We start from the raw sequence: 25816 nt of genomic DNA on the forward strand, positions 1-25816 counted from the left end.
TCCAAGGGAATTACCCTAGGCGGGGGCCTCAGCCATGGTGGGGTTCCAGCTGGCCCCCAGCTTTGTTTTATTATGTGCCTTAGCAACTGCCTCCCTTGTCAACAAGAAGCCTGGGAGGACTGTTTTGTAAAAGCTCTTCCATCCTAGACTCTTGATACCTCAGCTAGGAATCTTGAGACAGAATAATTGTGAAAGCAGCCTTCAGTCAGAGTTCGCCTCCTAGTCTTATGTTTGGTGATGTGTCCCCAGCTATGCTGCAAGGTCGTCCCAGGACAAGCCTTGAGCCATCGGCTTCTCTGAATCCCCAAAGCACTTAACACAGAACTTCAATGGAGCAGTGGCTCAATTATGCTCAGATTATAAATCACAAACTCTGTTTGCATTACAACCAATTTCTTTCCAAATCTTGTCAATGGAATTTCTAAACATGTTAGCATCACTGTAATGATATGCAAGTGCTATTTGGTTCTCAACATTTTTTATTTGACATTATTTTATCTATTACACACTTCAGTGCATAATCCACATACTTGTCATTGTTAATAGCTGCGCCGGATTCCAGGGTCCCAACATACCATCCTTTGTTTAAGCATTCCCTAATTGTTGGGTATTTGGGTTGCCTCCAATGTTTGAACACTATTAATAGTGCTGCTGGGCCACCTGGTTTTTCTCTCCTTTGCCTGGACATGAGGAGATGGGATGGGATGAGGGAGGGAACATTTTCTCTCCTGCATTCCCAGAAAGGCCTATTCTTCACACTACTTCCCTGGGCTGGGAATAACAGAGGCCAATGTCTGCTGTTCTGTCACAGACAGGCTATTATCTCAGACTGTCATTGGGAGACTTCTTATAAGGCCTGTGGTGCCCCAGGAATAAGAGCAAGGCCCTCAGCTGGCTGCACTCAGGGGCTCTGGACTCAGCAGGGCTTTCATGTTGAGCTGTTTGCTGTGAATTGGGCTTTTCCTGTATGTGGCTCTGTTGAACCATCTCATCAGACAGGCCCTGAGGAGAGACCTGATAACATCTCTCCTGTTCCTGGCAGGTCATTTCAAGGTTACACTGGGAATCCCAGAACTTCTGAGCTGAAAGGTAATCTTTCTGTTTAACTAACTGACCTTTCTATTTCACAGCTGAGGACATTGAGGGCCAGAGAGGGAAAGTAACTTTCCCAAGCTCACTCAGTTGTTTTTGGCAGAGCTGGGCTGGGGCCGGGAGGGCCTCCCACCCCCAGGCAGGCGTTAGTGTCACCTGGCTTCCCCAGGGGAGCATGTTTATGGATTGGAATCCTTCTTGTAGTTAAGATACCAATTCTCCACAAATTGAACTGTAGATGTAACACAATCCCAAGCCAAGGCACAGCAGGATTCTTTGTAGATACAGGCAAGTGAATTCTAACACTTATATGAGAAGGTAAAGCCAAGGCAATTTTGGGAAAGAACAAATTTGGAGATTCACACTACCTGATACTATCAAGCTACAGTCATGCAAACAGTGTGGTATTGGTGAAAGGATAGACAGAATAAAGAGTCTAGAAATAGACACACACAAATATGGTCAATTGATTTTTGGCAAAGATATATAAAGGGAATTCAATGGAAAAAGGACAGTCTTTTTAATAAATGATGTTGGAGAAATTTGATATCCTATGCAAAAACAATTACCCTTGACCTGTGCCTCACCTTATAGAAAAGTGAATTAAAAATAGATCATGGACCTAGATGTAAAGTATGTAACTATAAAACTCTTAGAAGAAAACAGGAGAAAATTGTTGTAATCTTGAATTAAACAAAGAGTTCTTAGATACGACAACCAAACCATGCTCTATAAAAGAAAAACAATAAATTGGACTTTATCAAAATTAAACACCTTTACTCTTGTGAAAGACATTTTAAAGAGAATGAGAAGAAAAGCTGCAAACTGGGGGGAAATACTTGCAGATCACATATCAGACAACAGACATCTAGACTATAAAAAGAACTCGTAAAAGTAAGATCAGAAACAACCAATTTTTAAAAACTAGGCAAGATTTGAAAAGATGCTTCACCAATTAAGATATAGAAATGGCAAACGAATACATGAAAAGATGCTCATTAGTGATTAAGGAAATGCGAATTGGCCGGGCGCGGTGGCTCACGCCTGTAATCCCAGCACTTTGGGAGGCCGAGGTGGGCGGATCACCTGAGGTTGGGAGTTCGAGACGAGCCTGACTAACATGGAGAAACCTCGTCTCTACTAAAAATACAAAATTAGCCAGGTGTAGTGGTGCGTGCCTGTAATCCCAGCTACTCAGGGGGCTGAGGCAGGAGAATCACTTGAACCCGGGAGGCAGAGGTTGCAGTGAGCCGAGATTGTGCCATTGCACTCCAGCCTGGGCAACAAGAGCGAAACGCCGTCCCAAAAAAAAAAAAAAAGAAAAAAGGAAATGCAAATTAAAACCAGAATGAGATACCATCTCATGCCTATTAGGATGGCTAAAAATACCGACAATACCAAATGCTCACAAGGATGTGAAGAAACTGGAACTCTCATACATTGGTGGTGGGAATACAAAATGGTACAGCCACACTGGAAAATAGTTTGATTATTTCTTATAAAGTAGACTCTATTTACCATACAACACAGCAATCCCACTTCTAGGTATTTCTCCTGGAGAAATGAAAACATGCTCCTACCAAAAACTACACCAATATGCATAGCGGCACTACTCATAACCTCCAACATGTGAAAACAACCCAAATGTCCCTCATTGGATGAGTGGATAAACGAACTGTGGGACGTTCATACAATGGAAACTACTGTGCAGTAAAGAGGAAAAAACTATTCATACAACGACTTAAATGACTCTCAAATGCATGATGCTAAGTGAAAGGCCTGTCACAAATCAGAGCTCACTGCTTCCATCCTCCTTCCCCTTTCTTTAAACTCTAAGTGAAAGAAGCCAGTTTCGAAAGGTTACATACTGTGTAATTCCATTTATATGGCATTCTGAAAAAGGCAAAATTACAGGAACAGAAAATAGATCAGTGGTTGCACAGAGCTTGGGATGAAGGAAGGGCCTGAATGCAAAGGCGTAGCATGAGGAAATGCTTTGTGATATAGGAATTGTTCTTTATCTTGTTAGTAGTGGTGGTTACATGAATCTGTGCTTGTATTAAAACTCAGAGAGGACTCTATATCCAAAGTGACTTCTATTTTATGTAAGTTAAAAACACAAAAAGCTGACAAAGTACTTTTGTATCATTAACTTATCTAAGTCTCCTAACTACCCATTAGCGGATCCACTGGACACTTTGAAGAAGGAATGAATTGTTCATTCATTTATTAATTTAAGAACTATTTATGGGCCCTTACTATGGGCATTTCTCTAGGTACAGGCGCAAAGAAAAGTTTTGATCTCAGAGAGCTCCCATTCCAGTAGGTAATTCTTCTGAATACTGAGTTTCCCCCACCTGTGAGTTTGTAACTTTCCATCTTGACCCTCTCACTGCAGGAAGCTGCCACCTCCCACTGCAGCTTCCCAGCCACCCGGGGCCTGGGCTGCATGGCCTGTATGGAGGTCAATGCTTGGGCCCTGGAACGCTGCACCAAGCAGCAGGGGAGATGGGTAGCAGCAGCCTTGCCCTGGGTCTGGTACCGAGACTTCCTGGCCACCCACTGTAGGGGTTGCATTTGGCCTAACCTTTCCAACAGATGAAACAGACCCTCTTGACATGGCTCAAGTTCTCCTACTTGGTGTCAGGACTGTTCTGCTGTGAGCTCTGCTCTTTCTCTAGTGATTAGAATCAACACAAATGGGGATAGGGGTGGAGTAAAGAGGGGAATATATGAGCAAGAGTGGGGAGATGAAGGGCAAGGGAGGTGAGCGTGTAAGCAACAGTATACAACACAAAATACTGTACACATAAAATACAGGGAGGTGAGTGTGTAAGCCACAGTACACACATGAAATACTGTACACATAAAATACAAGGAGGTGAGTGTGTGAGCAGTGGTACACACGTGAAATACTGTACACATGAAGTACAGGGAGGTGAGTGTGTGAGCCACAGTACACACATGAAATACTGTACACACAAAATATAGGCAGGTGTGTGAGCCACAGTACATACATTTAATACTGTACACACGAAATACAGGGAGGTGAGTGTGTGAGCCACAGTACACACATGAAATACTGTACACACGAAATATTTTGAGTCCTCTAAACAATGTTATAAAACGGATGTTTCTCCCCTATATCCAGGTGGCATAATGGTGACCTGGGGGATTGCATGGCTTGCCCAATTCCCACAGCTAGGAAAAGGGCTAAATCAGGCTTCTAACTCAAGTCTCTGTGCCCCCAGAGCCTGTGCCCTTCCCCATCCCACCCTGCCTCCAGGCTGCAGGAGCCACAGGCCCAAGTTCATGGGCAGGCAGCCAAGCTTCCCCCTCGGAAATGCCCTGGCCTCACCTGGGTGCTCCAGCTCCCAGAAAAGACTTAGTGGAGACAGGGTGTTCAGAGGGCAGGGCCCCACAGAGTCTGGGTTCTAACTCACATGGCTTCGGGCAAAGAGCATGTTCCTTCCTTACCTCCCTCTCCAGGAACATCAGAGGGGGTAATTTAAGAGCCTCCCTCCTATCTTTCCACAGTGTGGTAGGCAATGACCCCGATATCTGCTAAAAGCTGCAAGATGTTCCGGATAAATTTCATTCTGGGTTGGCCCTCAGGCCACCTAACAGTGCTTCAGCACTCATCCTGGAGGCCTGACCTTCCTGTATCCAGACCCAGCCTTGCCTCTGGATCCACAAAGAATGTGTGAGTATCACGATGGAGGCTCCTAAGGGGGCCACTGCTAAAGTCCCACTGCAGAGAGGACCAAGGCCAGGAGCACAGTGGGTGAAAGGGAAGGGCCTGGGTGAAAAGACCTCTTCAGGCCCTGCAGGGTGGGCTAGGGGCTCCCAGAGGCAGGCAGGCATGCTCCTCCTGTCTGTTTCCCCAGTCAGTGAAGCCTCTGGTTGAGCTCATGACATGGCAGCATCTTCTGAGGCCCAGAGGAAACCTGCCTTAACTCTTGGGCAAAGGGATCCTTTCTAGAAGACAGAGAGGGGTTTGAGATAACGATGGTCTCAGGGACAGGGTTTCAGGCACCTAATGTCCTAAGGGAGTCAGAGAATAGGTGGGAATCACTGTCGGGGGTGGGGAGTAGCAAAAGTGACAGTAAGTGTTGACTGTGAAGAGTGATGGGGCCGGGTGACCAGAAGTCTGAAACTGGTTTGGGATATGATGAGCTTTCTCTTCAAATAATCTGATCAATCTTTTATTTTTTAATTCATAGTACCCCCCACCCCCTGCCTTTTCTCCTTTTTCCCTTTTTGCCTTTGTTAGATGCCCAGGCACACCACAGTCCCAGGCGTTATCAGTACCAGCTCACATTCCTTTCCTTATTTGGAAAGAGGACTAACTTTTTAGCTCACTACAGACACCCCTTCCCCTTCCTCTCCACTTTCTTTTATGTGCCCACCTTATCTAAAAAAATCAAATGTTTAGCCAACCGGGATTACTTTAGATTGTACGACCTGACCCTGGCCAGTAGGGAAACGGTACAGGGGCAGGACTTGCATCAGGAATAAAGGCTCTTGTGCCCCTTCCTTCAGGTGTGCTCTCATGGCGACTGGCCAAGGAGGCACCCCTCTGCGCAGAAGTAAAATTTCTTTGCCAAGAATCCTTTGTTCAAGTGTTCTATTTCCTTAGGATTTTGAGCATTATTCCTAACACTGGCAGGGATGTATGGTCGGGAAGGAGACATGGGGAACCTGCTGAGGTCTGGGGCCCAGGGGCATTTCTCCACAGCTTGAAGGGATTGACCCCAAAAAAGCAAGCTCAAGGCACTAAGGGGCTGGAGAACTCATGAGATGGCCCAAACTAAAGGGACACCAGATTGGGCCCCTGGGGCCAGAGGGGCTATGGGGTGAAGGCTTGGTCATGGGAGTCATCTCTAGTGCTTGCCCTAGAACAGAAGATCACAGAGCAGCTTGGATAAAGCTGACTTGGGGTTACAGCCCTAGAGCCAGGACTGACCTCATAGCCAGGAGCGGTGGTTCGAGGCCTGCAGAGGCCCAGGGTCCCTGCTGGGGAATGGAGTGAGGGAGTGAGGCAGGGATCTGGGGACGACAGGACACAGCCAGCTGTGAGGAATGCCTTGTGTTGTAGGAGCCGGGGAGTGCGACATTGGAGTCGGACATTACTAGCTGTATGGCCTGTACAAGGGCCCACACCTTCCTCCCCTTGTCCAGGTCTCCTATCTATAGAATGGGGGTGAGAAAACCAATCTCTAAAGTTTCTTGCTTGGTTGGGCATGGTGGCTTACACCTGTAATCCCAGCACTTTGGGAGGCCAAGGGGAGAGGATTGCTTGAGCCCAGGGGTTCGAGACCAGCCTGGGCAACAGAGTGAGACCATGTCTCAATAAAAAATAAAAATAAAAAAAGTTTCTTGTGAGAATTAAATGACAATAACACACAAAGTGCCTAATACATAGTGGGTGTTGGGAGGAAAAGGGGTCTAATTTGTTCAATTGTCATCTGCCATGGAGGTAGAAGGAAAAGTGTAGGCCAGTGGTTATCAAACTTGACTGAAAATCACAATCAACTGGGGGGCTTGTCAACCCAGTTTGCCACTGCCCACCCCTGGAATTTCTCAGTCTGTAGCTCTGGGTGGGTCCTGAGATCATTTCTAACAAGTTTCTACTGCTGCTGCTGCTGCTGCTGGCCTGAAGACCACATTCTGAGAACCCGTGATGTAAATACGAAGAGGGTCAGCCCACTTTTGAGTGGCGGAAAATTGTGGTTCTACCACTTTCTAGTTCTGGGACCTTGAACAATTTACTTAACTTCATTGTGGCTTAGTTTCTTCAATTATAAAATAAAGATAATTGTGCCTTGGGATTATCGTAGGGTGTTATAAAGATGAAATGAGTTAACAAATGTGTAAATGGTTTGGAAGAGTATCTGATAAAATGTAAACACTCAAAAATGTTAGCTCTTAGTATATGGTAGGCCCTTGAAAAATACGTTATCTCAATTGTCAAAAGATCAGCAGCAGCAGTTAATATTATCATCTCCATTTTACGGCTGAAGAAGTGTAAGCTCAGAAAGATGAGATCTACTACGCAACTAGGGAACCCAGGCTGCCATCTGAACCCAGATCTTCCAGCTCCATAGTTAGGGCTGTTACAAATCAAGTCTCACTGCTTCCTTCCTCTTTTTTTTCCTTTAAGCTCTGAGAGTGGATGATTCGGCCCTTAAGCCTGAGAGGCTGAGAGTGGGTAGGGCTCAGTGCCTGGAGCAGGGAAGAGTGGAGGAGGAAGCTCAGGAGGAAGTTTGCCTGGGAACCTGGCACAAATGTTACTCAGGATGCACAGTGGGGGTATTTTCGTGTGTTCAGAGGGCAGATATGCGGGTGACTCAACGTTTTGCCTACGTAGTGCCTCTTGTTGCTTGGCTGCCTTAGCTGATTGAAGTCATCAGTGGATAATGTAGCAGGTGCAAATGAATCGGCTACTGATGGTTTATACAACCCTGGAGGACGCCCCTACTCTCGGCCTAATATGGACAGAAAATACAGTTATTGGACTACAGCATCAAAATACTACAGCCCTGTGGACGATGAATCAGAGCATCTCCCTCACCCACAGAGACCACAGTGTTCCACAAGAAGGGAAGATCTGCAGTAGCAAGTCCTGCGGCGGGGGGAGGCTTCGTGTCTCCCCGTCCTAATTGCTGTCAGTTGCCCTGCACTGAGTGCTCACGAACAAGGAAGGAGGCACTGCGTGTGGTCATCCCAACTCCTCACAGCTGCTGAAGAGAAAACTCTCATCCATATATGGTGTTCAATGGGTTTATACGTTGATGACTCCCATCATGTATTTGCAGCCCAAATTCTGACTTTTCTGTCCTCTGTCTAGAAGATATATCTATCTATGTGTCCTTTACACTCCCTGGATTCACCATGGCCAAACCTCCTTTTTTTTTTTTTGAGATGGAGTCTCAATCTGTTGCCCAGGCTGGAGTGCAGTGGCGGGATCTCGGCTCACTGCAATCTCTGCTTCCCAGGTTCAAGTGATTCTTGTGCCTCAGCCTTCTGAGTAGCTGGGATTGCAGGCATGTGCCACCATGCTGGGCTAATTTTTTTTTTTTTTTTTTTGACGTGGAGTCTCACTCCTGTCACCCAGGCTGGAGTGCAATGGTATGATCTCGGCTCACAGCAACCTCCACCTCCTGGGTTCAAGCGATTCTCCTGCCTTAGCCTCCTGAGTAGCTGGGATTACAGGCGCCTGCCACCATGCCTGGCTAATTTTTGTATTTTTAGTAGAGATGGGGTTTCACCATGTTGGCCAGGATGGGAGAACTAACCTCAGGCAATCCGCCCACCTCGGCCTCTCAAAGTGCTGGGATTATAGGTGTGAGCAACCGTGCCCTGCCTAATTTTTGTATTTTTAGTAGAGATGAAGTTTCGCCATGTTGGCCAGGCTGGTCTTGAACTGAACTCCTGACCTCAAGAGATCCGCCCCCTCTCAGCCTCCCAAAGTGTTAGGATTACAGGTGTGAGCCACCACACCTGGCCCAATGTTCCCTTTACTATCCTCTTCCCTCAAACTTTGCTCTTTCTCTGTCCCCACTGTCTCACTTGGTGGTAGCAGCCACTAAGTACCCAATCCAGAGGCTCTGAGAAGACCCTAGGTGTACCTTTTTTTTTTTTTGAGACAGCGTCTCACTTTGTCACCCAGGCTGGAGTGCAGTGGTGAAGTCATGGCTCACTGCAGCCTCAATCTCCTGAGCTCTGGTGATCTTCCCACCTTAGTCTCCTGAGTAGCTGGGACTGCAAGTGCACACCACCACGCCCAGCTAATTTGTTGCATTTTTTTGTAGAGACAGGGTCTCACTGTATTGCCCAGGCTGGTCTTGAACTCTTGTGCTCAAGTGATCTGTCCACCTCAGCCTCCCAAAGTGCTGGGATTTCAGTTGTAAGCCACCTGGCCTGAGATTTACTTTTTAATTTTAATTAATAGACTATTTTTCAAGAGCAGTTTTAGGTTTATGAAAAATTGAGAAGATGCTGGGCGTGGTGGCTCACGCCTGTAATCCCAGCACTTTGGGAGGCTGAGGCGGGTGGATCACCTGAGGTCAGGAGTTAGAGACCAGCCTGACCGATATGGTTAAACCCCGTCTCTACTAAAAATACAAAAACTAGCTGGGAGTGGGGGCAGGTGCCTGTAGTCCTAGCTACTGGGGAGGCTGAGACAGGAGAATTGCTTGAACCCAGGAGGCAGAGGTTGCAGTGAGCCGAGATCATGCCACTGCACTCCAGCCTGGGCGATAGAGCAAGACTCCATCTCAAAAAAAAAAAACAAACAAACAAAAATTGAGAAGAAAGTATCAATAGCCATATCCCTCCTCCCCACTAGTTTCCCTTATTATTAACCCCTTGGATGAGTATGGTTCATTCGAGTTTGTTACAATTGATAAACCAATATGGATACATTTTTATTAACTGAAGTCTGTATTTACATTAGGGCTCACTCTTTGTGTTGTACTTTTTGTTTGTTTGTTTGTTTGTTTGTTTGTTGAGATGGAGTCTCGCTCTGTCTCCCAGGCTGGAGTGCAGTGGCACGATCTTGGCTCACTGCAAAGTCCACCTCCCGGGTTCAAGCAATTCCCCTACCTCAGCCTCCCAAGTAACTTGGATTAGAGGCACCCACCACCACACCTAGCTAATTTTTGTATTTTTAGTAGAGACAGGGTTTTGCCATATTGGCCGGGCTAGTCTCGAACTCCTGACCTCAGGTGATCTGCCCACTTCGGCCTCCCAAAGTGCTGGGATTACAGGTGTGAGCCAACATGCCTGGCCTTGTGTTGTACATTCTACATATAGGTTTTGAGAGACATTCTGTATGTTATTGTAATGGTGGGTATATTTAATGCCAAGTTTGTTCCTAAAGCACATAGTGGCCTTGTAGTGGGGTACACATAGTGTGTCCCCCGAGAAGAGGAGCACTCAGAACATATTTGTCAGTCCCTTCCATCCTTTCTCCCTCTGCCTCAAGGAACACCTACTACCCCAGGTTGGTTCCTGGTTGGCCCTGACCCCGGCTTGCCTGTGTCAGATGGGAGCTGCCTGTGGTTTGTAGATTAGCCCTTATCTTAAATGCCAAGCTCCAGGTCTGACCTCACACAGAGCTTTGGGCTGATCTGATGATATTTGGTGAGGAACAGATGCACTTGGTAAGCTGGGAGTCCATCTTCTTGACTATAAGACCTGTGGTTCAGTCTCAGGTCTCACCCTTTGTCCATTTTACGCACTTATTCATTGACTTAGCTTTTACAGCAGGGGCTCCGCAACCAGCCCCAGATGATCACAAAAGCTGGGAGGCAGAAGTGACTTGGAACAGCTGAAGTCCTAAAAAAGAGCCTTAGGTCTGATTTCCATTCAGTCGTGTTGGCCTCCCTTGCTAGTTAGCTGAGAGGAAGGAGGACTTTCTTTCTACCCCCTCCAACTCCCATAAGGCCCCCAGTGCTGTCTGTGTTGCTGGAGTGGGATGGGGTGAGAGAGGGAGAGGGAGTAGAAAGAGAAACACAAGAAATTCAGGGAGTGAGCCATATTCCTGGTCCTCACATTGGCACTACTGAAGGCCTCTGTTAGCCTTTCAACTCTTGGATGCCTCAATGGTTCACTTTAGAAGGAAAAGGGAATGATTTGGAATGCCTGCACTTGTTGCAGGGTGATTTATCCAGGGAAAAGGAATGCATTGTTCACATTTCTTAGCCTTTTTTATTTTTAATTAAAGTGATGTGAGCAATTAAAATGTTTCCTTCCAAAAAAAGCCCTTTAAAAATTCTATGAAGGTAGCCAGATTTCAATATGTTCATTATGACTAGATATAGATGTGTATTTTGTGTAATGTAGAGGCATAGGACATCTATGTCATGAACATTCTAGAACCATCCCCAGAAAAATGCAGTTTCATTAGGCACACACATAACATTTGCATGCATGGATGGGGGTGAGTCTTGGATCTTTTGCAGCCCACCTAGTGATGGCCACTAGGATCACAAACTTTAAGAACAGCTCAGTGACCCTAACTTTCATATTCTGATCCTACATTGCAGTAAGGTGTGTGTGAAGTGACCAAATTTAATAGATAATAAAATTACTGGGCTGTGTGCTGCTATCTGACCAAGGCTTGCTTTGGACATCCTTGACAATATCCTCTACCTTGCCTCTTCAAGGGTTTTAACCTCTCCATGACATTGTCCTCTATGGGAGGGCTCATGCACCCCACCCCGCCCAAGAACTTCCCCTTAACAACATTTTACAAATGCTGTAGAAAAAATTTTGTGTGGCTGGGCGCCGTGGCTCATGCCTGTAATCCCAGCACTTTGGGAGGCCGAGGCAGACAGATCACTTGAGGTCAGGAGTTCGAGATCAGCCTGGCCAACATGGTGAATCCCGTCTCTACTAAAAGTACAAACATTAGCTGGGTGTACTTAGCTGGGTGTGGTGGTGCACACCTGTAGTCCCAGCTACTTGGGAGGCTGAGGCAGGAGAATCGCCTGAACCCGGGAGGCAGAGTTGCAGTGAGCTGAGATGGTGCCACCGCACTCCAGCCTGGGCAACAGAGCTAGACTCTGACTCAAAAAAAAGAAAAATGGTGTTTCAGTGTAAAACTATGCATTGTCTACAGCAAAGCTGTCAGGGCTATCAGATTCTACTATGCATTGTCTTTGAGCTATTTTGCAAGTCTCTGTAAATTGGAAGTAACTGATAGATATATAAATTATGTCTTGTCTGATAGTGATTTAATTGACTTCCTCCCCTTTTGGAAAAAAAAGCAATTTAATCTCCATTTGCAATTCATCTCTACATTTCTTCACTCAATAAGAATTTGTGTGTTTTTGACTTTTCCTTTGAACTATTGCCTGGTTTCTCGGTATCAGGAGTAAATAAATTTTTCAACATGTACATTTTTATATTTGTATGTGAATCATAATTTTATTCTTTTTCTGAAAAATAACTTTTAATACTATATTGTCTCTTTCTAGCCCTTTAGGAGACTTTTTTTTAGGCTACCATTTGAATTTTGTTAGACTTCATGCCTCTTCTATCCTCACCAATTACCTCTCTTACCCCCTCCCTAGTCCACACAATTTATTGCTTCTCCTGGATTCCTCTGTTCTTTTACCCTAGACTTGTGCAAAATCAGGCTTGGACATATCCAGGCACTGCTGGAAACCAAATGTTTTGAGGTTGGTTATGTTGTAAATTTCAGCTTCAGTGCTGAAGAAATACAGCCTGGGCATGTTTTGGTATTTAGGATCATTTAAAAGCTGCCTGTTTGGAGACAGAGACCATAGTTAGCATTTTCCCAGCTTTGGAAGGCAGACTTAGGGCTCGCGTTTTTTTCAGATGATTTGTAGGACATTAATTGTGCAAATAATTTAACCCTTTGCTTCAGATTTTTTTCCTTTTAAAACAGAGGAAAGTTTAATCCTGAGGAGGAGCTCTGTTGTCGTCAGTTAATGTTTTGGTTTTTTGTTTTCTAATGGCTTTAATTAAGAACTACAACACACCCTGAGTGTGACTTTGCCAATATATTTAGGCTGGCTTATTTCAGTGTGCATGCATGTGTGAAAGACACACAGAAAATAGAGGAAATGAGAGAACACTCTCAAAACTTGCTAAGTGTATAAACTGTGATATTATGTTCATAATTCCCTTTTTCTTTGGCTGTCAGGTTTGAGCCTCAAACATTTTTTATTCCAAGGGAAACAACAGCCCCTGCAAGTAACCCAAGTTCACGGCTTTCCTGGGCCCTTGCAAGCAGGGGAGGCACTCTTTTACTTGGAAGGGTTAATTGAAGACACTTAAGTTTACTCTTGGTCAAATTCACAACCAGGAGAGCGAGAGAGAGAGGAAGTGAATGAGTCTCACTTGTCAAACTTTCCTTTTTGTTTTTTTTTTTTTTTAAACTTAACTCTTTCTTTACCCTGGTGTGGACAAAGTGCACTTTAAACCTAAAGGTTTCATGGTTTCAACGTACACTTGATGAACGTTCTTGGATCTCCTGCTAGAAAACATGTTGATGCATCAAAGAAAAGGGGAAATGATACCTAGCTTATGAAGGAACACTTTCTTCTGAAAATGGAGATGGAAGATGGGTCACAGATTGAGACTAAACATAGTCTCCATGGGCCTAGAGGAAATTTCTCTGGCTAGCTCAGTGAGAGCTGGGGAGGCCATTTCAACATTTTATGAATGAAATTCTTCATCAACACTGTTTCATTAGAGAGACGGACTTGACCCTGGACTAATATAATTGCAGCACTGGAGATATTAATGTAATTTTGAGGCCTCATGTCACATTATAAAAACACAGTGCTATAAAAGACTCTAATTTGCCAAGCCCTACCAGACACCAGATGGTACACTTACAGAGAGAAATTTTTTCCTTGAACAGAAGGTAGTCTGTGATGTCATAAGCAGGAGAGATCACCGATACCCAGGGTCTTGGACACTGACATTCTTTTGAGCTAGCAGGGAAAAAGGCCCACAGATACCCAAAGGGGCAGTGCTAGGTTATGTGGTCCTGACTTTTCTTCTTCCTGCCATCAGCCCCCTGGTAATGAAAGAGAGACTCACAAAAGGGGGATTAGAAACTCCTGGCAACCCTGTTAATGGCTTCCTGTGGGATCTCATTTCCTCTGAAACCCCCAGAAATGAGGAAACCTCAGCTTATTTCAGACTCACCCTTCTCCATTTTACTTTACCCTCATCAAGCACCATTGATTCCAATCCTGATATTTCAGACCCCCACAGTGGCTGCAGCCTGAGCTCCTGCCTTCTTCACTACCTGGGCTGAATAAACAGTGAGCTCTGCCTTAGGTCTCTCTCTGTCCTTCCCATCTCTTCCCTCTATCTTCTTCATGCTGCCAGAGTGGTTTTCTTAAATGCAAATTCTATCATGTCTCTGTCTTGCTTAAAAATCATTGATGGCACCTCGCTGCCTGGACCAGTAATGGGAAAAATTGGCCCTAGATTAAAGGTTGCTTTGACCCAGGTAAAAAGCTTGAAGGCAAGTCTTGAAAAATCAAGTTGTTTCCAAGTAGCTTAATTGAGTCCCAGAATAAAACTCAAAAGTATTTAAAGAAAAAACCTAGCATTCAGCACTAATCTGGCATCCAATAAAAAATTATCAGGCATCAAAGAACTAGGAAAACAATATAAAGAGGAGAAAAATCAATCAATAGAAATAGATACAGAAATGACACAGGTGAATAGACAAGAACAGTATTTTAAATGAGGTAAATATACTCCATATATTTGAGAAGACAGAGGAATGCATGAGCATATTAAAGAGATGGTGGTAGATATTTAAAGGAGAAGACCTAAATCAAACTTGTAGAGATTAAAACAAACAAACAAGAACCTCTAATGTCTGAGATGGAAAAACACACTAGATGGGAATAAGAATGAATTGGACACTGCAGACTGAAGAAAAACAGTAAAATGCATCAGTGAGCTGCAGAACAACTTCAAGCAAGGTATTGTAACGTATAGCTTATATACAATAACATATAATAATTCTTTTTGCAGTCCCCACAAAAAGAATAGAGAGATAGAAGGAAGAAATAATAAGGCTGGGCGCAGTGGATCATGCCTGTAATCCCAGCACTTTAGGAGGCTGAGGTGGGCGGATCACGAGGTCAGGAGATCGAGAACATCCTGGCTAACACAGTGAAACCCCGTCTCTACTAAAAATACAAAAAATTAGCCAGGCGTGATGGTGGGCGCCTGTGGTCCCAGCTACCTGGGAGGCTGAGGCAGGAGAATGGTGTGAACCCGAGACGCAGAGCTTGCAGTGAGCTGAGATAGTGCCACTGTACTCCAGCCTGGGAGATAGAGCGAGACTCTTTCTCAAAAAAAAAAAAAAAAAAAGAAATAATAGCTGAATGCTTTTTTCTAATTTGATAAAAATATTTAGGAAGCTTGATGGGCCCTAAGCACAAGAAACATGAAGAAAACAACACCAGTGTACATAATCAAATTGCTTAAGAACAGAGATAAGGAGGAAAACCTTAAAAACAGCCAGGACACGGGCATGAAGAACAAAGAAAATAACAGCAGACTTATTGTTGGAAACAATGCAATCCAAAAGACAGTTGACCAACTTCTTTAATGAATTGAAAGTCAACACCGTGAACCTAGAACTCTATATACAGCAAAATATCTTGCAAAAAAAGGTGAACTAATTATTTTAGACATACAAAAGTTAAAAGAATTGATCACTAATCCAAAAGAAAGTTAAAGGAGAATCTTTGGACAGAAAGAAAATGAAATCAAATAGAAGTTTTGTTCTACATAAAAGAATGAAAAGACTGTAAATAATAAATATGTGGTAAATATTAAAAACAAATTTATTTTTAACATGTCTTTAAAAGGCAATTGATCATTAAAAACAAAAATAATAACAATGTATTGTGAGGTTTATATGCACAAGTAAAATGGCTAGCAAGAATAACACAAAGGCCAGGAAGGGAGGGTGTAAATGCAAGTATACTCTAAGGTTCTTGTGTTATAAATGAATTGCCATCCTATATTTTGAAGATGAATTGTGATAAACTGAAGATGTATACTATATACGCTAAAGCAAACATCCCAAACACAAGACAAACAGATATAACTAATAAGCCAATAAAAGAGATAAAATAGAATTATAAAAAATAATTTACCTCAAAAGAGGATGAAGATGAAAAAAACAGGTAACAAAAACAGATGAGACAAATGGTAAACAAAGGGCAAGATAGTAAGTTTAATACTAATCATATCGATAATCACATTACCTTCAAATGGTGTAAATATCCCATTTAAAAGGCAGAGATTGTCAGATTGGAGTTTTTTTTTAAAAGGCAAGCTCTATATTCTGTCCGTCAAAAAACAAATTGAGGCCAGGCACAGAGGCTCATGCCTGTAATCCCAGCACTTGGGAAGGCCAAGGTGGATGGATCACATGAGGTCAGGAGTTTGGGACCAGCCTGGCCAACATGGTGAAACCCCATTTCTACCAAAAATACAAAAATTAGCCGATCATGGTTCTGGGCGCCTGTAATCTCAGCTACTCTAGAGGTTAAGGCAGAAGAATCGCTTGAACCCAGGAGGCGGAGGTTGCAGCAAGCTGAGATTGTGCCACTGCACTCCAGTCTGGGTGGCAGAGCGAGACTATGTCTCAAAAAACAAACAAACAAACAAAAAAACCAAATTGAAATATGAGGACACAAATAGGTTAAAATTAAAAGGATAGGAAAAGATGCTATGGTCACACTAATCAGAAAAGCCTCTCCTCCTACAATGAGGAGTCACAGGAAGGCAGGCAGTTTGGAGGGAATGAGCAGAGAAAGACGCCAGCAGTGTCCCTCCCACATCATTTCCTGTAATGGAGGCAGAGTCTCCTTCTCAGAACTGCTGCACAGTGAGTGGGGCATGGCGGTCCACAACACTCACTGCGAGCCAGTCCTGTGGGGGCAAATGATGGAGAAGGTGGAGTAGAGAAGGCATCCTGGTGAAGGTCTGGTTTTGTTTTCGTGTCAGGGAAGGACCGGTTGCTAGAAAGTGCCCACAGGGAGTGCTGTGAATAGAATGACTGGGAAAGGTCAGCACGGCTCCCAAGCCAGGCGGGGAGGTGACTGCTGAGCATGAGAAGACTGGTGCATTGGTATTATTTCATATTCATCAAACCCTTTAGAAATCCTGTTCGGGGCAGAATGCTAGGAAGTGCTGGTCATCCGGGGGTGTCGATTTTCCTCATGTCCTGGGTGTGACCTCAGGCCTGATGGAGTGTCATTCTGTCTACGTCATTCAAATGAAATCAGTCCTTCTCTCACCAAAGCTTAGCCACACACACAGAGCCAAAATCGACCTCCCTGGAACTTTCTGCCATGGCTGCCGGCGACTTTTGTGTCAAGGGGGGCCACCATGATTGTGAGGGAGCTTCCCTGGCCCTTGCTGGGGAGTGCATGAGTAGAGTCAGAGCCATGGGGAGGTAGGCAGCCAAGCACCTGAGGGTTGAAGTCAAGGCTGACGGGGGAGGCTTGGACCAAGGAAGCTCCACTGGGCCCAGGCTATCAGGTGGCCCCATGGGAAGTCCTTGCTCTGGGAAGGAACACAAGAGCTAGAACGGTCCATGTTGGGATACAAAGAGCCACAGACCTAGAGTGGCATTTTGAAACGTTTAGTCATTTTAGGCAATGTTTCTCCAGAACTGGATTCCAGGGTCCTACATCAGAGAAGCTGTCCTAAAGCCCCCCGCACCTGACGAAACCTAGAACTCTCCATTTAGGTGACTGATGGTGGCTGGAGGGGACCAGGGACACCCTCCCAGATGTAACCGGGGCTGGGGTATATAGGTCAAAGATGAATGAGGCTCCTAGGTGGGGGCCTCATTTCTTTCCTTCTCCCACTGTTTCTTCCAGAAAGGAGCAATTACCCCACTGGGCCCCTGGACAAGTACCCCAAGAGTGCCTGAGTAGCCCCAGCTCCACCCAGACTACAGTGCCACAGCCACCAACCAGACTGTCTGTCTTGAGCCTCCATTTTCTCACTTCCACCCTCCAGGCAGCTGCAAGGTTAGTGCCCTACAAATCACAGCTCCCTCTTATCACAGAAGAGAACTCATCATCTTCAGCCTGGAGTTCGCCAGCAATCTTTATTTTTCCCCTTCACGTAAATAATGTGCATTCATATCTGTTTCCATATCTGTTTCTCCACTCGCCTGTCTTAGCCTGGGTACCTTGAGGCACAAGCTGGTACGCTACTGCCTTATTAGGGTGTGCAATGCTTGGGAAGTAAAAGCAAAGGAAGAGTGGAGTGGGGCAGGAAGCTGGGAGAGCCCTTATGAGTGTGTGTTACCAGGTAGGCACCATTTACACTGGATAAGCCGATTGCTTGTGATTGCAGGACTGTCTTCTAAGAGGCTGTATGAACCTCTGGGCCTTAGGACAGCCTGGCCAGTGGGGAGGAACGGGACAGAATGTGTCCACTGTCTCCTGTCTGCCATTGGTCAAAGCTTTGCTGACCTCACCCATCAGGGCTCTGCATATGAGGTCCATCAGTGGCGTCTCATACTTCGGAGGCTGCAGGTAGCCCCAAGGCAGGAAGGAGAGGTGTGCAGTGTAGGTGTGACCTGAGAGCTTTGTCAGGTCATGACCCCTGGGAGCTGCCTGAGCTGCTGCTGAGTTGATCACTCAGACACGGCTGGAGCACAACCAGCAGCCAAGGGTCCCAGAGTGGGACTGGGTGGCCCATGAGAGGCATCTCACCTGTAGTGCATGCAGCCGGCTCTCTGAAAACATGTGAAGATGTGTAGGGACAATGAACAGGAATTTAATTTCTTTCAGTGATAGAGCTAGGTTTCCCAACGGGACAATTTCTGTAAAGTTCTTGGCCTGCTACTTATGAAAGGTCAACACATGTCAGCCACTATTATTACTATTATCATCCATGATGTCAACCTTGCTCCATCTCTGTCACCTGGAAGAGGTGTTTCTTGGTCATCCCCTGGCACTGCATCTAACACATGGCAGGTGGTCTTTTTCCAAAGGCTGTCTCTCTCCCACCCCATTCCACCTATGTCACTCAGGAAGTGGATTTGGTCAAGGAAAGAGAAACTGGGCCTGAGGGCAGGCAGGGTGGGGCTCGGGGAGTGGGCCCTCAGCTGCATTTCCCCAGATGGCTTCCTCCTGCCCTGCCCAGGTCTGCTTCTGCTTCTCTCCACTTGGTCAGCAGACGTGAACCAATGCGGTAGGCCTCCTCCCCAGCTGCTGCGGCCGGGACCTGGTGATGTATAGGGCAAGTCTGAGGGTGTAGGCCCCTCCTCAGGCTGAGCAGCTGGGGAAGGAGAAAGCTGCCAGCTGGGTTAGCGGTCAGCTAGAATCAGGTATGGAAAATGCCAAGAGCTCCTGTCTTGGGGCAGCTGGAGCCTGCCATGAAGCATCTCTTCCACATGGCCTTGGCCCTGCAGCAGACCCTTCTCCTTATTCCATCCTGGCCTTGGTCTCTCCCACTACCCTTAGTCTGGAATGAAGGCCTGCTGGCCTTTGAACAATTTGGTGGTTCCAAATTGGAGCCTAAAACCAGGGTCAGGCTCCCCCAGGAAAACAGCTCGACTTGACAGTGATGGGGAGGGTGTCCAGGGCTGAGGCTGCATTCCTTTCTGTCCCCGCACTGCCCCTGGAGCAAAGAGTCCCATGGCCTTCCCCACTCTAGAAGCCCACCCAACAGCCTGCATCAAAAAACTCCTCCAGAGCTATTTTCAGAGGCCCAGGAAAAAAAAAAAGCTCTGGTCAGCCTGAGGGGTGCAGCACAAGGACTTTGTGTGTGACCCAAGAGTTTAGCTCGTGTGTTGTGGGGCAATTGTATGTATGTCCAATACTTCAGAGTTACAATGAGATCCCCAATGTCTGGCCTGCTGGCCTTTGAACAATTTGGTGGTTCCATATTGGAGCCTAAAAGCAGGGTCCAGCTCCCCCAGGAAAACAGCTTGACTTGAGAGTGATGGGATCCCCATTGATTCATTTTTTGTTCATTCGTCCAGTAAATAAGTTATGATCTCTAGAAGAAGGATGATCATGAAGTCCAGCAGCAGCAGGAAGACAGTTCACAAACAAGTAACTAAAATACCAAGAGAGGAGGCATACTATCAGCTCACAGAGGAGGAGAGATGAGCTCTGCCTGAGAGAGCCAGGAAGGAATTGTGGAGAAGAGCTTTTTAAACTAGGTCATGAAGGATAAGTAGGAGTTTGACAAGGGGAAACACGGAGAGGCTGTAGACAGGGTTGGTGCATTCCAAGAAAGAAAAATATGCCACGCTGTGGGGTTGGAGGAATGTGTGTGGGTTCATTCTCATTCCATAAAATGTTGTTAAATACCTACTACGTTCCAGGTAACTGGGTTAGGTTAGGTTCCAGGAATGCAGAAAAGAACAAGGCAAACATAATTCTTGACTCTTTCTAGTGGAAAAGGGAAATTAAACAAACAAAAGTCACATAGGTAATTGTATATTGACAATAGTCCCATGCCTGTGGAGGGGAAGAAGAAGGAGCTATAGAAGCATGAATGGGGTGAGAGGAGCCCGTTTGATCTGAGGATCAGGAGAGTTATGCCTGAAGAGGAGATAGATGAGCTGCCTCCTGAGGGATGAGTGGAATTAGTCAGGCAAGGCATTCCAAGAAGAGAAAACAGCACGTGGATGGGCCTGATGTAGAAGGGACAGAGAGTCCAGAGTATCTGAAAGTAGTTCAGATTCGATAGAGCAGCCAAACTTCCAGGAGGCAGGCAGCGGGGGATCTGGAGGGCCAGAAGGCTTTGACCTTTATTCTAAGAGCAAGGGGAGGGATGCAATGAGATTTGCCTTATGAAGAAGACCCCTCTGGCTGTTGCATGGAAAATGGAGTGGAGCGAGAATGGATGTGTTGAGGCCGATTAGAGCAGTGATTCGTAATCTAAGCAGCAAATTCGAATTACCTGGGGAGCTTGTAATAAGGGTGATTGGAGCCCGCTCCCAGAGACTCTGCTTTACTTGGTTTGGGATAAACCTTGGGTATTGGTAATTTTTTAAAGTTCTGCAGGCATTTTTTTTTTTTTTTTTTTTTTTTTTTTTGAGACGGCGTCTTACTCTGTCGCCCAGGTTGGAGTGCAGTGGCGCGATCTCGACTCACTGCAAGCTCCGCCTCCTGGGTTCACGCCATTTTCCTGCCTCAGCATCCTGAGTAGCTGGGACTACAGGCACCCGCCACCACACCCGGCTAATTTTTTGTGTGTGTGTGTTTTTAGTAGAGACGGGGTTTCACCGTGTTAGCCAGGATGGTCTCGATCTCCTGACCTCGTGATCCGCCTGCCTCGGCCTCCCAAAGTATTGGGATTACAGGCGTGAGCCACTGCGCCCGGCCATCTGCAGGCATCTTAAATGTATATCCAGGGTTGGAAAGCCTTCGGTTAGAAGGACATTGCTTTAAAGAAAAAGAAGGAAAAAAAGGAGGAGGGGTAGGAGAAAAAGGAGGAGGAGAAGAAAAAGAAGAAAAAAGGAGGAGAAAGAGAAAGAGGAGAAGAAGAAGAATGGTGACGTTGCTTTACTACAGGTCATAGAGGATGGTAGCTTGGCCTAAAGAAGTGGTGTTGCAGAAGAAAGCAAATGCTGGATACTTTTAGGAGCAGAATGGATAGTAGTAACCATGAACTGCCAGATTTTGGTTTTGGGCAATTCTCTGAGAAATAAAACAATGGAGAAATACCAACTGTGAGGTGCATGACATGAATTCAAGTTTGGACATATTGGATCTAAGGTACTTAAGAGCCGTCTAAGTGGATAGCAGGCAGTTGAATATATAGATCTGGAACTCAAGCCTAGCACAGTGGCTCTCACTCCTGTAATCCCAGCATTTTGGGAGGCTGAGGCGGGTGGATCACCTGAGGTCAGGAGTTCGAGACCAGCCTGACCAACATGGTAAAACCTTGTCTCTACTAAAAATACAAAAATGTGCTGGGCATGGTGGCATGCGCCTGTAATCCCAGTAATAGGGAGGCTGAGGCAGGAGAATCGCTTGAACCCAGGAGGAGGAGGTTGCAGTGAGCTGAGATCGTGCCACTACCCTCCAGCCCAGGTGACAGAGCGAGACTCTGTCTCAAAAAAAGAAAAAAAAAATCTAGAGCTCAAAGATGTCTGGATCAGGGGTATAAATTTGAGAGTTAAAGATGCAGATGCAGAGATATTATTTGAGGTGTGAATGGGAATGCCTAGCAAAAGGAAACTCTACGTAGGGTTGGGTGGAAGGGGTGGGAGGGTAGAAGAAGGCCTAGTACCTAGTCTGAGATACCCTAGTATTAGAGGTTGGGTAGAGGAGAGGAGTTGGCAACAGGGTCTATAAAGGAGAGGCCAGAAGAGTCTTCAAGCCCAGAGCAGTTAACGTTTCAAATGGTCCTGAAAGTCAATTGACCTGAGGTGTGAAACATGTTTATTTGATTAGCAGCCTCTAGGACATTGATGATTTTGGAGACAGGTGTTTTGGTGGAGTGATTAGGGCAAAAGCCAGACTGGAGTGGATGCAAAGGGAGGAAATGCAGAGGACACAGCAAGAGTTTGGTTACAGAGGAAGTCAGAGTGGGTGGCAGTTGCAGGAGGGGATTCTGGGATCAAGGAAATGTTTGTTAAGATGGGAGAGAACTGAGTAACTTGAAAGATTGTTGGAAAGGAGAGGAAGGGGTTGAAGATACAGAAGAAAGGAGGGATCCTTGACAATGTAAAGAGATGGGATAGGATCCAGTTGCTGGAGGAGGAACTGGGATCAGCTTGAAGGACTAGTCCTCTACTGCAACAGGAGGGAGACATGAGTGGTTGCATCCAAACATGGATAACTTTGTCTCTTTCGAGCTGAGAGGTTAAGAGACTTCTCATCTGATAACTTTCATATTCTTGGTGATGTCATCTCCTGGGATTGAGGGGAGAGTGCTGGGGAGGAGTCTCTAAGGGTGGGTAGTCAGAGGGCTGGAAATTTGAAGAGAGTTGGTGTGATCTACTATATTTGTTGGGGAGAGATGAAGAGTTGGGTGGCCAGAGAAGCACAATAGAATGTGAGGCTGGATGACAGCCCTGGAGGAAATGCTGGTCAAGAATTTAGAGTGGTGCTAAACTCCGGAGTGGTTTTCTGGCACTTAGTGAGGTTGTATTGTATTAATTATTTATTGCTGTATAGTAGGTTATCCCAAAACTTGTTAAAATTACAAATGTTTGTTATCTCAGTTTTGGGTCAGGAATTTGGGCACAGCTTAGCTGGATGCCTTTGCTTCAAAGTCTATCACAAGGTCAGAGTGCAGTCAGAGTGCCAGCCAGGGCTGGGGTCCCATCTGAAGGCTCAACCAGGGGAAGGTCCACTTCTAAGCTCACCCATGTTGTTATTGCTAGGATTAAGTTTCCCACAGGCTATTGGGCTGAGGCCTCAGCTCCTCTCCAACTTTTGACCTGAGGTCCCCTTGGGTTCCTTGCCTCATTGGTCTCTCTATAGAGCAGCTCACAACATGGGAGCTGGCTTTTCTCAGAGCAAAGAAGGGTGAGGGAGGGTGTGCAAGACGGAAGCCATGATTTCTTTTCAATCTAATCTCAGAATTGATATCCCATGGTTTTCACCTTACTTACATGGCAGAAGCAAATCACCAGGCACAGTGACTCTCCAGAGGAGGGGATTATACAAGGACATGAATACCAAGTGGTGGGAATCACCAGGGGCTGTCTCAGGCTGCCTGCCACCCTGTGTGGAGAGTGGGCTGAGGTTGTGGTCAGGTTGTGAAGAACCATGTGTGCCAAATGGAGAGATTTGAGTTTCATCCCATAGACTCTTTGGAGTTATGTGTGATTTTTAAGGCATGAGGTGGGTAGAAACTTCACTCTGTGAGACTGTTTGGTGCTGTAAGAGGAATCAACCCACAGGAACACAGCAGTGATGTACCCTGGCCAGGCACGTGGAATGCATGTCCCAGACATCCACAGGGCTTATTCTCTCACACCCTTCAGGTCTTTGCTAAAATGCAATCTTCTCCATGGGACCTCCTCTGACCACCTGATCCAAAATTGCGCTTCCCAGCCCCACCCAGCATCCCCTATCCTCTGCTTTATTTCTCCGTTACCTATCCGTATCAGGCCCATTATAAATTTTGTCACTTACTTCTTTATTTTTTATTATTGCTCTAACATTTTTATTATTTGCTCATTTTTGAACAAACTATGACCATGAAGCTGTTATTTCACATCTGTGCAAAAATGCTGGCCCCAAGTGACAGCAATGTAAGCAATGTAATCCCTCCTAGAATGTAAGCTCCACGAAGGCAGGGATTTTGGATTGTTCTGTGCACGTCTGTATCCCAGCGCCTGAGCATTTAGTAGGTACTCTATGAAGATTTGCTGAATGAATTATTTAGTAAGTAAAGTATATCTTGTCTCTCCAAATGCCATCTCCTTGCAGGAGTGAATATGAAAGGACTGCACCCCGTGAAGTCTGTGGGTGCAGAGAAGCAAGAGGAGGTGGTGAGCAGGGTGCTCTGAAGGGATGAAAATGTAAGAAAGATTCTGAATCCAGAGGGAGACCTTTAGAAAGGAAATCTTTCCTCATCTGATCCTGATGGGTTGCAGAATTAGCTAATGCTTTGGGAATGACTACAAACAGGACTTTCTAGTAAAATAAGAACAACTACAGATGTGGCAAACTCGATGAGACGGCGTGAGTGGTGTAAGTGTTACTACTGCAGGCTGATTGGGGAGGGGTTCACTGAGGCCTCTCCAGGGTGCCCCAGTGGGCAAACACCTAGCTTTTTTTATGACTAAACTGAACTTCCCCTAGCCTCCTAGCCTTAGACATGCAAAGCATGCTGCCAAGGGAGGAATCTGTGGTCCGAGATGATTTTGCCCAGTGTGCCAGGGGTAGCAGTCCAGCCTGATTAGGAGGCAGGTGGGGCTGGGCCTAGAGTAAGGCAAGCCAGGCACCTGGCTCATAGCATTTAAGGAGGCATTCACTCTGGGGATCATGACAGTGCAGGCTCAGTACTTGCAGGAACCTGAAAATGAAAGCCTCCTTAAATCATGTGCCCTGGGCACCTCATTCTTCATAGGATGCTCATTTTCAGGGCAGAAACCATTATGACTTTTGGGGGCCCTAGGCACTTTTGCCTTTGTAGATTCCTTCCTCTATCTAAAAAATACCTATACATACACACACAATATTATATTTTAGAACTGCATTGATATAGAGACAAATAATTCAAGCTGGATTTGATTTCTTTTTTCTGATTTTAAAACACCTTAAAACATTTTCATAGGCTCTAAAACTATCATGGGTCCTGGCACTGCTACTGCGGCTGGGAGACAAATTCACCATGGCAAGGGGTCACCCAAACCTGAGAGGGAGTCCTTCTGTTGTTTGCACACTAGGTGTTTCACTTGCCTCACCCTAGTCCCAACCCTGGGCACAGGAATCTCTAAGTTAGCAAACTTCATTGAGGGAATTCATTTCCTGCACTTTTCTGAGCTTCAAATTCTTTATGTTTAAAATGGTTATAATAAAGTAGGAGTTGTTTATCACAATATAAATAAGAAAATATAATAAAATTGGGCCAGGCGCGGTGGCTCATGCCTATAATCCCAGCACTTTGGGAGGCCAAGGCGGGCGGATCATGAGGTCAGGAGATTGAGACCATCCTGGCTAACACGGTGAAACCCCATGTCTACTAAAAATACAAAAAATTAGCCGGGCATGGTGGCGGGCGCCTGTAGTCCTAGCTACTTGGGAGGCTGAAGCTGGAGAATGGTGTGAACCCGGGAGGCAGAGCTTGCAGTGAGCCAAGATCGCACCACTGCACTCCAGCCTGGGCAACAGAGCGAGACTCCATCTCAAAAAACAAAAAAAAAGAAAATATAATAAAATTACCACAAGATCCAGCAATTCCACTCATAGATATCTACTGAAAAGAATGAAAAGTAGAAACTCAGACAGATACCAGACACCAATGTGCACAGCAGCACTATTCACCACAGCCAAAAGGTGGAAATGACCCAAATGTCCATTGACAGATGAATAGACAAACACAATGTAATCTCTACATACAATGGAATATTATTCAGCCATAGGGAAGAATGAAATTCTGATACATGCCACAACATGAATAAGCCCAAACACATTACACTAAATGAAATGAACCGTACTCGAAAGTCCAAATATTGTATGATTTCACACATGTGATTACCTAC

At 45.5% G+C, this 25816-nt stretch overlaps 1 long non-coding RNA gene across 1 annotated transcript; it reads left to right on the top strand.

Annotated features, from left to right (window-relative positions):
* Nucleotides 1-736: 736 nt before the first annotated feature.
* On the top strand, nt 737-11997 carry LOC107973420 (uncharacterized). The gene is made up of 3 exons (XR_001715680.4): nt 737-1089; nt 4630-4795; nt 7256-11997. It is a non-coding gene; the product is annotated as an uncharacterized LOC107973420 (long non-coding RNA).
* The last annotated feature ends 13819 nt before the right edge of the window (nt 11998-25816 follow it).

The sequence above is a fragment of the Pan troglodytes genome, chromosome 12 (assembly GCF_028858775.2).
Source record: "Pan troglodytes isolate AG18354 chromosome 12, NHGRI_mPanTro3-v2.0_pri, whole genome shotgun sequence".
NCBI lineage: Eukaryota > Metazoa > Chordata > Mammalia > Primates > Hominidae > Pan > Pan troglodytes.